This window comes from Sinohyriopsis cumingii, chromosome 8, assembly GCF_028554795.1.
Source record: "Sinohyriopsis cumingii isolate HCF-2022 chromosome 8, ASM2855479v2, whole genome shotgun sequence".
Classification (NCBI taxonomy): Eukaryota; Metazoa; Mollusca; class Bivalvia; order Unionida; family Unionidae; genus Sinohyriopsis; species Sinohyriopsis cumingii.
In genome coordinates, this window is record NC_142968.1 from 16223138 (window position 1) to 16237064 (window position 13927).

Genomic DNA, 13927 nt, shown 5'->3' on the forward strand with positions numbered 1-13927 from the left:
ACCAACAGGTTTTGCATCGACTTTCGGCAATTAAACAAGATCACCGTATTTGACGCAGAACCAATGCTAGATATGGAAAGTGTATTTTCAAAATTGGCAGGTCATAAATACATTTCCAAATTAGATCTAAGCAAGGGATATTGGCAGATACCCATCGCCGATAATGCTCGCGAGTTAACGGCATTCGCGACTCCCAAAGGACTTTTTCAATTTAAAGTTATACCTTTCGGTTTAGTCAATGCCGGTGCGTCGTGCGTTCGTCTCATGCGCAAACTGTTAAACGGAACGGAACACGTCGACAGCTTTGTAGATGACATCTTTGTTTACACGCATACATGGGATGAACATGTTAAGGTATTACGGGATCTGTTCGATAGACTTCACATTGCAAATCTTTCGGTTAGGCCTACTAAGTGTAGCATAGGGTATTCCAGTCTGGAATGTTTGGGACATCTGGTAAGTGGACTAGGCCGGTTGCAACCTCATCCAGATAAAATAGGAGCAATCAGGGATGCCCCTAGACCAGAGACAAAAAACAAAAAACAAGATCTTTCCTAGGTCTAATCGGGTTTTACAGGAAATTCGTCCCCAACTTTTCGGCTGTTGCCAGCCCATTAACGGATTTGACTAGGAAGGGGCAACCGAATAAAGTTGCATGGGGTGTATGCCAGGAAAAAGCGTTTAACGCTCTAAAACACAAACTGGTAAGTGCACCAATTTTAAAGTTGATAAATAGATAAACCTTTTGTACTGAGGACTGATGCGTCCGATACGGGTCTTGGGGCTGTTTTGCTACAGGAGCAAGGGGGGGGGGTGAAACTGCCCATTGCTTATGCAAGTAGGAAATTGCTCCCTAGAGAGGAAAAGTACTCCGTGATTGAAAAGGAGTGCCTAGGTTTAGTATGGGGAATAGGAAAATTCCATACGTATCTTTTTGGGAGGGAGTTTGCCTTGCAAACGGACCATCAGCCGCTTTTATACTTGAATAAAGCAAAGGTCACCAATGCAAGATTGATGCGTTGGGCGTTGTCTTTGCAACCATACAGTTTCCGAATCGAGGCAATTCGAGGGTCAGAAAATGTGGGAGCTGATTTTTTAAGTAGGGTGTAATTAGCAAATCATTTCGTTCGGTCTGAAAATTGGAAGTTTTAATAATGATTCATTGTTCACATTCCGTGATTGTTCTAAAAGTGATACCACTTTTTTTTAGGGGGAGGTATTGTCACGGAATGGTGTAAATGTTGTTCATTAAATACATATACTCGGGTTTCGTTTTTTTTCTCTGTACAACGATACCCGAGGGTGATTATATATATGGTCTATTGTATTTCGAAATCGTGAGTACGATTTGTCCTATGCCACACGTGCAAGGTGCTTTCGATACGGCAAAACGAAAAGTCTGAAGGTATAAATACGTTACTGCATGTAAAGGGTCTTGACAATACTAATGGTTTTGTCAGCAAGCGGCCTGCTAAAAGGATTCGCACAACTCCAGCTGTAGGGCTGTTCTGAGGGTAGGAATATCCGGGGGTGTCCGGTGTTGTCTGAGAGTAGAAAAGTCCGTTTGTCCGGAGCGTTTAAGGTGCCGGAATGTCTAATGTTTAGTGTCCGGAGTGTCTAATATCAAGAGTGACTAAGATGACCCAGCTGTAGAGCCGTCAAAGGATCAGGGTGTCCGGAGGGTCTAATATTTGGAGTGTCCGGAGGGTCTAATGTTCCGAGTGATCATAGTATTCCGAGGGTCCGGAGTCTGTGGCAGTTGTGAAATTGATTCGTAGGAGCTGTGGAGCGGATATGGTGCACGGGTAACGGAGTGTATCCCCATACATGTATTTTATTAGCTGTATGCTAATTTTGGGTTAGTAAGACCCAGTGTATCATTCAGGACTGGAAAGATAGATGGTATATCCGTTCTTGTGTTTAGCAACATAATTTCGCTACCTGAGCGAATACATTTTTTACTATGTGTAAAAAGCTTACATCGTTTACTATTTGAGTGAACTATATTCATCTTTCCATTATTGAATCATTTGTGAATCATTTATCCTGTGTTTTTTTGTCTTAGTGAACTAATTTATTCGTATTTTTTATTTCCATCTTTGAATCTGTGCGTTTAATGTTAAATAAATCCAATATTTGGATTATAAATACGCACACATCTCCATAATCTACTGCTCATATAAATCACCACATTAAACCATATATATGTGTCGTCAAAACGTGTTCTGTTGCCAATCCGAAATACCCCACCCGGTTATCTTGTTACAGGTGTACGTTAGCAAAAAAGTTTAATCGTCACTAAAACCATATGCTTGTTCGAAGATCGAAGTGATTTATAGCACCTTACGAAAACAAAAACGCATACAGTACAGCAGGGTGGTCCATCTTTTTCAACCCCAGTTTTGACGCGCTTAAGTATTTACCTTCACCGTTTAAGAAATCTACTTCTTAGTGATATCTCTCATTACTTTGGAAACATTAGTTTTTTTTAGGAAGGATCAGAAGTGACAGTGATATATTCCCTCGTACTCTTAACTTTTTTTTTTTTTGGAGGGTACTATCCCTGGTTGATCTTCTCAGACCATTTAGGGAGGCCCTCCTGCCCTACTTGTGGTTGTATATGTGCTGTATTTTTCTCTTTATTTATATTTTCTCACTTTTATGAGTTTCATGTTATAATCTTTGTATACATTTATATTTAGTATTGATTTTTTTTAAATAAATATTTTTGTTAATTTTTTTATTTTTATTGTTAATTTTTTGTGTGTGTACATATTGTATCTTTTTTTTTTTTTTGAATAAGATGAAAATTCTATTCAAAGTATTCGTCGTCTTCCAGGAGGTAGGTTTCGTTAATTTTTGCCTCATCTTCTCTCTTTTGTCTCTTTAATGCTCTCTTTCTACGTCTGTCTCTGTTTAATTCTTCTTCTAGCGGTGTTTGTTGGCTTTGTATCTTTTGATGCTTCCGTTCTGGTTTCCTGGTTATCCGAATTTTCTTCCGGACAATCATCATAATCTTCCAGATAAATTTAAATCTCATTTTGCATTGTTTTCCCTCTTTTGTGTTTTTTTTCCCCGTTGTTTTTGCCGTTTAGCTATTCTGCTCTGGTTTTGTTTCTTTGTATGTTTCCCTAAAATTTTCGTTCATGTTAGCTTCCAGATATTTTTCTATCTCATTTTGCATTGTTTCCGTTGTTTTTGTCTTTTTGCTACTCTGCTCTGGTTTTGTTTCCAATTTTCCTTGTTGTATGTTTCTCTTCTTCATAATTGGCGCTGTATGTTTCTTTTGTTTCTCTTGGAGTATTTCTACTGGTTTTCCTGCTACTTATTGTTGTGCCTTCTGTTGTTGCTGGGTTTGTTTTTGTGCTAACTGTTGTTGTTGTTTCTCCTGTTTTAAGCTCTTAGTTTCTTGCTTTTCTTGTTGTGTTAAACGCTGTGTCTCTTGTTTTTGTTTCTGTAGTTGTAATTTTTTTTGTCCATTCTGTTGTCTTTGTTATTGCCCTTGTTCTACTTTTTTGTTTTTCTACATGGTGTTGGCGTTCCTGATCACTTTGTTGGTGTTGATGTTGTTGTGTTTTTCCTTGTTGTTGTCTTTGTTCTTGTTGTTGTTGTTGGAGTACATTTTGTCCTTGGTGTTGATGTTCCTGATCCTGTTTGTGTTGTTGTTGTGTTTCCCCTTGTTGTTGTCGTTTTTGTTCTTGTTGCCTTATAGTCGGGACGATTTCCATCGTAATTGTGTATACTTGTTTTGTGTTCGTTAACTGGTTTTCTCCCGGTCCCGGGGGTTTGGGGGCATTTATGTGGGGTGTGCCATGTCTCCCCACATCTGTTGCACTTCCGGTGGTATATGCATCCCTTATACCAAGCTTCTGTCAGAAAACCATGTAAGTAGAAGGCACTTTTGATCCCTCTTAGTTTTGTTTTTTTCAATTTCCAGTACTCTTCTTAACGAGCTTTCATCAGACGAACCCTGTTTGTAAGGATTTTACTGTACGTAACCCATTTTGACGCACCTCACAGACGTCCATTTTTTCCTGTGATACTCTTGTACATAATCTCCCGCGAAGATAAAATATTTCAGAGCAACAACAATAGCACATGAAAAAAAAGTTTATTGGTAAAATGACATTAAAAAAATTTAAGCTTTCCTTAAAGGTGTTCTTATTCATATCACAACCTTCATTTTGGAACATATTTTGCCGCAAAACCGAAATAATCAAACTGTGGAAAATCATGATCGTATCATGATAAAAATGTTTACTTCCGATTAGAAAGATTAGATTTAGTGTACAATTGTTTTCCAATACTTAATTTGCATTGTTGATGTGCAGAACCTCAACCTTTGAATGTATTCATAAAATACAACCGCCCCCCCCCCAAAAAAAAATCAGCTTTGCAACTGGTTTGCATCCTTTAAATTTTTTCTCTAAAAGTGGAAATAATCAGAGACAAAAGATGTTGCAGCAGATTTTACTTTTATTTATTGTAATTTTTGCCAATTAAAATTAATAATTTGGTTCAAGAATTTTAAAAATATAAATATAGCACCCTTCGGTTCTAATTGCTCAGCTGCTCTTTGTCACATTAAAGATTTTTAAAAAAAGCTTTAACGAATTTTTAAAATATGAATGTAGTGACCATGATTCTGACTTGTTAATTGTGCTGCTCTTCGCAATATGAAAGTAGTTCAGTGATTTATCTATGATCAAAGAAAGAGAGAGAGAAAGAAAGAGAGAATGCACCAAAACTGCATATTTCATTGTCATTGTAATTGTATACATGTATCCTGGGTTGATGAGTGTGTTTTGGGACAGTCTTCAGCAAGTATCAACAAAACAATACACTCTACTGATCTTACTCGATAATTATACAGGGTAGAATTTTACAGATCGCTGTCTTTTTATTTGGTTTCATTCTATTTAATTGCCTACATGTATCCTGGGTAGATGAGGGTGTTTTGGGACAGTCTTTTGTTGTTTTAGGGTAGTCATGGGGTCTTTCATTTGGTGATAAATACCAATATGGATGGAAAACACTCTCTTGATCTTACTTGATACTTATACAATGCAGGATTTTACTGATCACTGTCCTTTTTAAGGTTTGATTCTGTATAATGGTACACATGTATCATGGGTAGGTAAGAGTGTTTTCGGACAGTTTTGAGTTAGCCTCATTACTTTCAGGGTGACAGAAAAATTAAACTGTTGGATGTCTAATTCATGCGTAAGTTGTTGGAAATAATCAAACAAAATTTGCTGGACATATTTGGGGAGGCAAACAAGTGTTAAAAACATTGCCTAAACTTTTAGATCAGGTTTTGCTTTAATATTCTTCATAGGAATAGACAATGGAAATCTTGAGGACGCATACATTATGGTCAACAAGTATTGGTTGCTTGACTTGGTATTTGGTAAAGAACCGACAGTCTACCATTTGTCTGTTAAATGGCTTGTCAAATGGTCAAATGCAGGAATAGGTTGCTGATGTGCCTTTGATATCTTCTGATTGGGATTTCCTACCATCTGACAAGTGTGACAAGATCTATGGTACTTATAAACAACATGACTTTTAATTTTTGGCAAAAAAATGATTCAGGATCTTGTGATAAGTCTTATTGACACCAAAATGACCAGCTTAAGGAGTTTTATGGGCTAGACTATGATTTTCCTGTCTATATGACTTAGGAACAACAGTTTGATTGCTCACTGACCACTCATCACCAACAAGTACATCAGGTGTCTCCATTTTCTCGTAATGACCCCATTTTTCACAAAGTAACAAACTGATACTTGTGTGGCTTTAATTTCTAAAACCCAGTCCCAGTCCTGTGTCTTTGAGGAATAGTACTTGTGGGCCTATAGCTCACATTAAAATGACTTCCATGCTTATAAAGCAGCTGATACTTTATGCTCAGATATCTTACAACTGCAGTCAGAAATTGGCTAGTGGTCTCTCTCTCTCTCTCTCTCTCTCTGCTGAGTGATTAAGACATTTAAATTATGGAATTTACCTTATCCATTGTTCCAAGGCAAATACATTAGGGATAAGAGGCCAAATTTAAAATTTCATCTCAGGTTCATAAATATAATAGTTTTGTGATGGTCAAAGTATCAGAAATAACAAATTAGCAAATAAAATATAATCCGATTCATGGTTTTTTCTTCATAGCAAGTGCAAACAACTTGTTTTTATTGCCCACAAAAGAACGTCATAAAAAATTGAGCATTGTTGTACAATATATATGTTGAATACAGATCCGGTAATAGAATGTTTTTAAGGATTAATTCTTGACACAGACACTAGGGAATATAACCTGACTGTTCTTGAGTCATAATTTACAAATGTATGTGGTACACAAAAGGTAATGTGTCTTGGCCAATCCAGAATTTACAGTTTTAATTCCTCAGAATTTTACAATGATTATTGTATGTCCAGTCCAAACGCCAGACTGTGTGAAAAGCTTGTCTTTATTCATGTTTTATTAATGTGAAAGTGAAAAACAAAAGGGATTGGCAAATAAATCTATAAGAACAATGTAACAAGACAATCCAGGTATTTGTTCCTTATAATTGCCTACCTGTATGATAATTTTTGTTTCAGACTAATTCATCCTACAATATTTTTTTTATGAAAGCCGGTTTAAATTAAACTTTTTTTCTCTTATATTTCCTAGGAAAAGTTAAACACAGGACTGTATATTGTTTTTATTATTTTTGTTTGCTTTTTTGCATAGTTGTATTGTGCTGATATTTTTTGTGTCATGACAATATTAACTTATATTTTAAACAAGATAAAATAATGATAAAACTACAGGCAAATGATGTTTATGTGGGGTGGTGGAAACTACAACAGCCTGAGCTGTGACTAGCCTTAAAAACTTGAAAATTATGTGTGTGTATGTGGGGGGTCTTATTCTTCTAACAGAAAAAATCACATCAGTAGAAGATGCATGTAAAAATTTGTATTAATCTTTTTAACTACTGCATTAATTTCATATCCAAATGTATCAAGCACTTTTAGTACTGTACTGTAGCAGTAATAATACAAACAAATTGAGCTGCTTACTGGTAGCAGTAACAATGTTATTTATATTCAGTATATTATATTTTTATAATTGCTACCAAAGGAGTCTAATGTTTTATCAGTGAGGTACCATACAATCAGTCATCTTATCTGTACTATAACTATCACTTCACATATGGATGAATACGGTTTTAAATAATTAAAAAAATGTAGTTTCCAGTTTGATATCTGTCGAAATAAAGCATCTCATAAATGTATGGAAGTGTAAATACATTTCATACTCTTAGAATTTCTTTTCTTATAATGAATTTCATATTTTGTAGCATATATCCTTTTTATCTGACATCCTTGTTTCAAGTCATTTGCCTCTTGCTGTTGTATTGGAATTGGAGATTTAAAATGAAATTGGAGATATGACATACTTGTCACAGACATCTAGTGACAATACTTGCCGGCTACTGCATAATCATCCATGCCATACATATATAAGAATTCTGTATAATATTACTAAAGTGGTATAACCTCTTGTTGCTAGGGTCAAGGGAGTAGTCGTATTGTAAACAATTGACCTGACACAGCGCATTATTTTATGAAAACTTCCTTGATTCTAACTTGCAACGTGCTTGATGCTACATTATAGTAATGATTTTGGAAGGTGAAATTGTGTAACTTGTGATATACCAAGTTTATAAATGGAATGTTAAAACTTGTAATAACTGACAAAGCATTTGCCATACGACAAAACTACAGAATCAATTCAGTAGTTGGCAAATTGCAAGATACAATGACGCAGAAGGAACGTAGATCTAGGCAATTTCAAGCAGCCATTTACAGCTTGCATCAATGAAGAATAGAAAATTCATGAATGCAGAACTTGCAAGTAGCCATTGACAATAATGCAGATGGAATGTAGCACTAGCAAACTGCCACGTACAATCTGCATCAATGAAGAATACAATACACATTGATAGAATTATGAAAGTAGCACTTGCAAGCAGCCATTTACAATAATGCATCAAAGAAGATTAGAAAATACATGCATAGAATTATGGAGGTAATCCCCCTCCATAAATAACGGTGCCTACAAGGCACAGAATATAACACATGTCTATTGAAAGCATAAATTATAATCAACAAAAACAAATTACGCATACACATGTATTAACGACATCGAATGTATGTGAAACAGGAAGAGTCAGTAGTATTTGCAAATGAAAATATTCATCCATTATTATTGAAATCGTCATTACTTAGTAAAGGCATTACCATGACAAAGTTGGCATGCACTAACTCGTATTCAATCTTGATATGTCATAACAAAGATATTATTGATTCGCTTTATTTCCAATGGTTTCGTACACAATTATTATTTGCCTTCTTTGTTCATTTTACATTGAGCAAATAGTAGCGTGTGTCGTTATTAATTTCATGATCGCTGACGTATGATTGTGACATACTGCACAATGATTCTCTACAACAATTATTTATGGATATTTCACAGTAAAACAAGGATTTTATATTTACGTATTAGTTGCTTTTAGTAGACATGATACTAGTAATTGGTAATTGATAGATAAATGTGCCATTTTGGGTCGGGCCTTTTCGGACCGGCTCTCTTTAAGCACTAGATCGTTTTGGTCGTGGGCCTTTTAGTACCAGTGAGTTTTGACCCTGATCCCAATAGTCAGTAGAATGCTCATAATCATTAGAACTAGCCACTTGGCAATACCTGGCTGAGATCCAAGTCAGGTCTAAGGTACTCTAAAGGACAAAAAATTTAAAAGCGCTACCTTTAACCAGGAAGTACAGATAACAGTGTGTTATGTATATTATGCATTCAAGACGTTTGAAGTGGAACATCAACAAAACACGTGTAGTGTTTCATCTTATTCGATAGTCGGAATGTTTTGTTAATTCAGATACACTCTGCTCAATTCTATAACATTCGAGACATGTATCGGTGGACGGTCACTTGGTACGGACGACACGACAAGGATTTCTATAGAAGTTTAGGTAAGTTTCTTTGTCTGGTCAGATGAGATTGGCCGCACACAGTCCGATGTTACATTGTTTGGTATGTTAAAATCTGTATTTAAGACATTGGTTCCCTTTATTACTAGTCATCGTCTACTTCTTCCTCTCTATTAATCGTCATTATTATTAGAGAAAGAGAGTTAGTATTAGCAATGATAGTGGTGACAGAGTGGTAAAAAAATAGTAGTAGTAATAGAAGCAGTAGTATTAGTAGTTGTAATAATAGTAGTATCGATTTTAGTAGTACTAGCATTAATACCTGTAGTAGCAGCATTGCTAGTTGATGTATTGGAAGACGTGTGTGTGTGTGTGTGTGTGTGTGTGTGTGTGTGTGATTTAGATTTTTTATGTATTTTGAAGAAAAAAATTCAATCATGTCGCTACGATGTCTGCACTGCTCCGGTGGCCTAGTGGTTAGAGCGTCCGCCTCGGAAGCGGGAGGTCGTGGGTTCGAACCCCGGCCGAGTCATACTAAAGTCTTACAAAAATGGTACCAACCAACAGCTGCCTCGTTAGGCGCTCAGCATTAAGAAGTTAGTGTTAGGACTGGTCGGCCTGGTATTAGGATAATGTGACTGGGAGGGACATCATGCTACATGTCTGAGGCATGATGCCCCAGTGCTAGACATCACTATAAACTCCCACACTGCAGACATCGCGATATGACTGAAAAAGTGTTAAAGCTAGGTTAAAAATCCTAATCACACACACACACACATACACACACACACTATGTCTGCAATGTGGCAGTTTATAGTGATAATATTATAATAATAATAATAATAATAATAATACAATTTCTTTAACGAGTATAACACATTTGGTTATGACTGACCCATCTGCCATGTGGTCCTCAGCATGTCTAACACTGAGGCATCATGCCGCAGACATGTAGCGCAGACATGTAGCAGGACGTCCCACCCAGTCACATTATCCTGACACCAGGCCGACCAGTCTTAACAGCAAACTCTTAATGCCTCGCGAGGCAGCTGTTAGTACCATTTTTATCAGTCTTTGGTATGACTCGGTCGGGGTTCGAACCCGCGACCTTCCGCATCCAAGCCAGATGCTCTAACCACTAGGTCACCGGAGTGGTCCATTGGTAGTAGTAGTAGTAGTAGTTGTAGTAGTTGTTGAAGTATTTGTAGTAGTAGTAGTAATATTAATAGTTATAATAGCTTCAGTAGTAACATTAATAGTAGGAGTAGTAGCAGCAGCAGTAGTAGCCAGAGCAAAAGTAGTAGTAGTAGAAGCAACGATAGTATTCATATCTGTCGCAGCAGCAGTAGCCGTAATACTAGTAGGCTGAGGAGTACTAGAAGGAGAAGTAATCGTAGTGGTGGTAGTGGTAGTTCTTAAATGGTTAATATTGGTGGTAGTAGTAATTGTAGTGACTTTGTTTCGTGTCCAATTAGTACTGTCATCAGTATCGTTCTTGAAGTGGTGATGATGGTTGTGGTCTTTGTATTTTTGATGATGGTTGTGGTGTTTGTATTTTTGATGTTGGTTGTGGTGTTTATATTTTTGTTGATGGTTGTGGTGTTTATATATTTGATGATGGTTATGGTGTTTATATTTTTGTTGATGGTTGTGGTGTTTGTATTTTTGATAATGCTAATCGAGTGTCCAATCTAGAGAAAAGAAACAACGTAAAACTGTTTCACCTCCAAAATCAATATAATAATATAATACAGTAGCTATACTGACATGGTTGAAAGATACCAAATAAATAGGCACATTTCTTGGTAGAAATATATTTCAATGAATGAGAAGTTTATAAACAATCGCAATATGTCTCAACAGCTATGGGGAATAATTAATAAATCACATGAAGAATGTATGTAAAATTGCGTGCTTGTATTAATGGTGTTTTAGTAGAAATATAAATACACATATATATTGTATTTACAGATGACCTTTATTACATTGAAAGATACGTCATTACATTCATGGTTTATATTTTGTTTCGAGGAATGATTACTTTCTCATTTTGAGAATGATATTACATTTACAGTTATTACATTTGGATGAGTTTTATTACATATGGGTGAGTTTTATTACATTTAGATGAGTTTTATTATATTTGGATAAGATTTATTACATTTGATGAGTTTTGTTACATTATTACTTTTAACTCACTCGTTAAAGTTTAGCAAGTTGATTGTATGCGAAAGATATAATTGAATAATTCTTTCATGATTTAGGTATAGTAGAATTTCACAATCATAACAAGATGAACATAGCTGTAATCCTTTTAAAAATGAATTCCCGAGTGAAAAGGCCCATTGATCTCCAAGCCCCGAAGAAATATGGAAAGAAAAAGACGTATGGTTCAAAAGATTAAACTTTGACGAACTATCAAGAATCAGCCAGCCGGCCACGTTTCTCGTTGTGGTGGGGATCGGTAAAGTTTGGGGAGTCAAATACTCTGTCGCTGAATCCCACAAATGACGTCCACATTAGCACTGATTGCCCCAGGAAGAGACTTTAAACCTTATGCCATTTCATTTGTTTTGAGTTCCTCTCCTACGATGTATCACCCAAAATCTTGAATAGAGAGAAAAATATGTACTCATATTACACGGTAGGAACTGACGTCTTAAGAGAAGTTGGAGATTTGTCAATTGAGTGCACACTTCATGTGAAACGAAGTAAGGAAACAAAAAACATCGGCCTATCATACACCATAGACAATGCATAAACCAAAAGAGAAGGGAACTTGAGGGGATTTTCTTCTTTTGACAAACACTCAATCGTTTTACTGGTACAACTTAATGTATCATAAAAGGATAATTTCATCAGGATCACTTTTTAACTGGTACAACTTAATGTATCACAAAAGGATAATTTCATCAGGATCAGTTTTTAACTGGTACAACTTAATGTATCATAAAAGATAATTTCATAAGGATCAGTTTTTAACTGATACAACTTAATGTATCATAAAAGATAATTTCATAAGGATCAGCTTTTAACTGATACAACTTAATGTATCATAAAAGGATAATTTCATCAGGATCATCGACTAAGTTGAACTCTCCTTCTTTATAAATATGCAACAGTTATAAATGTTTTCCTATATATACCAATATATTATATAATCAAAGAATTTAGCCGACATAATGTGACGGTGGAGATAATGCACGCCTGGCTCGGCGATCGAACTTAGGACTTCTCCATTATAAGCCATGCCGATCACCATCAGACATTTACAACGTTTGTCGCTAACGTTCAGGACCGATTTCTGCTCCGTGTTTCTATTTTTTCAGGTCGAAACGCAGAATTTTCACACGGTACGCTATAGAAATACACACATCCGGACAGAGGCTTGAATCTGAGACTGCAAAAACATTGGTTGTTGTAACATCATTCAAACTCCGTTTTAACTTTCCAGGCCAGTTCCTGTAAAGGCAAGTACTCATTAAAGAGTAATATAATTTCGATAGCATCGGATCATCTTTAATAATTAGGTTTGGTTTCTTTATGCTCATAATAACTTATATTGTTGTAACGATATTTATCACTCAGAAAAATCTGCAGTTGGTAAACCCATTAGGTTAATATGTGTAATAACAATTTATTGCATCATTAGGTTCATGTGTAATAACATAATTTATTGTATCATTAGGTTTATATGTATAATAACATCATGAATTGTATTATTAGGTTTATATGCGTAATAACATAATTTATCATATAATTAGGTTTATATGCGTAATATCATCATTTATTGTATCATTAGGTTTGTATGTGTAATGACATCATTTATCGTATCATTCGGGATTACTGCAAAGCATAATCTTGAAAATCAAACATTTCTCATCTATTGTAGTTTGTATTTGCTTTCTGAAATTAACTAAAGTAACATCATTCTTAAAACATTAAAATCAAGTTACGTTGTTAGTGAGAAGGTTTAATAGTACTAGCTTTTAAAGGGATTTATTGATGTATTATAATGTAATGGTGGGATGTATGATTAAAACAAACCCCATAAAAATGAAACGTTATGCTTCAATGGGCTTTTAAAAAAATATTGGCAGCTCTTTTCTTCCTGGTACAACAAATAGTAGGACATTTCAATCGTAATAAACTTCCGTGCATACAGTCATTCACACCGTGACCAGGGATACCTCTCTCTCTCTCTCTCTCTCTCTGCCTTGCAGATCAACTTGCATGATGTGAGTAAATACGTTAATATTTACCATTTAAATAGATAAATTGTTCCAACTTTAATAGTAACGATCCCAGAACTTGGGAATGGATTTGATACGGTTCCATACTTATCATGCACTCACCTGCAAATCCATGGATTTCCATTGCACGGGAAAGTGAAATCGCCCAGTAATTTAATTGCTAGATATGATAATAAAGCTTAGGGATGAACCATATTTACTGGGTTGGGCTGAAACATACATAACGGAGTCCCATATTTTGTGTGTGGAAGTATCGGTATTATTGTGTGCCTGTTAAACTGATCAAATGGATTTTGAGAGCAGTCAAATTGGATATAAATGAGATATGACAGTCACCGGTTCAACTGCATGTTCTGCCAACATTTGAAATTCTCTCTCTATTTTTAGTATGCTATCAGACTGTTTCATATTAAGGAAAGTTACAAATGCTGTTTTCAGTTTCAGTAGTGTCTAAGTTGAACCTTGATTGGGGAAACAAAAGGTCCAAAGAACTTGACCTCGTATCGGTGCCTGTTGAAACAAAAGGTCCAGAAATCTTGACCTTGAATCGGTGTCTGTCGGAAGATTTCAGTTAATATCCGATTATGATTAAAGTTGATTCCGTTATTCGACGGACGCGAGAAACTTTTCGATAGACTGTATTAACTTTTCACCATTTCAATCATCATTTCAATTTA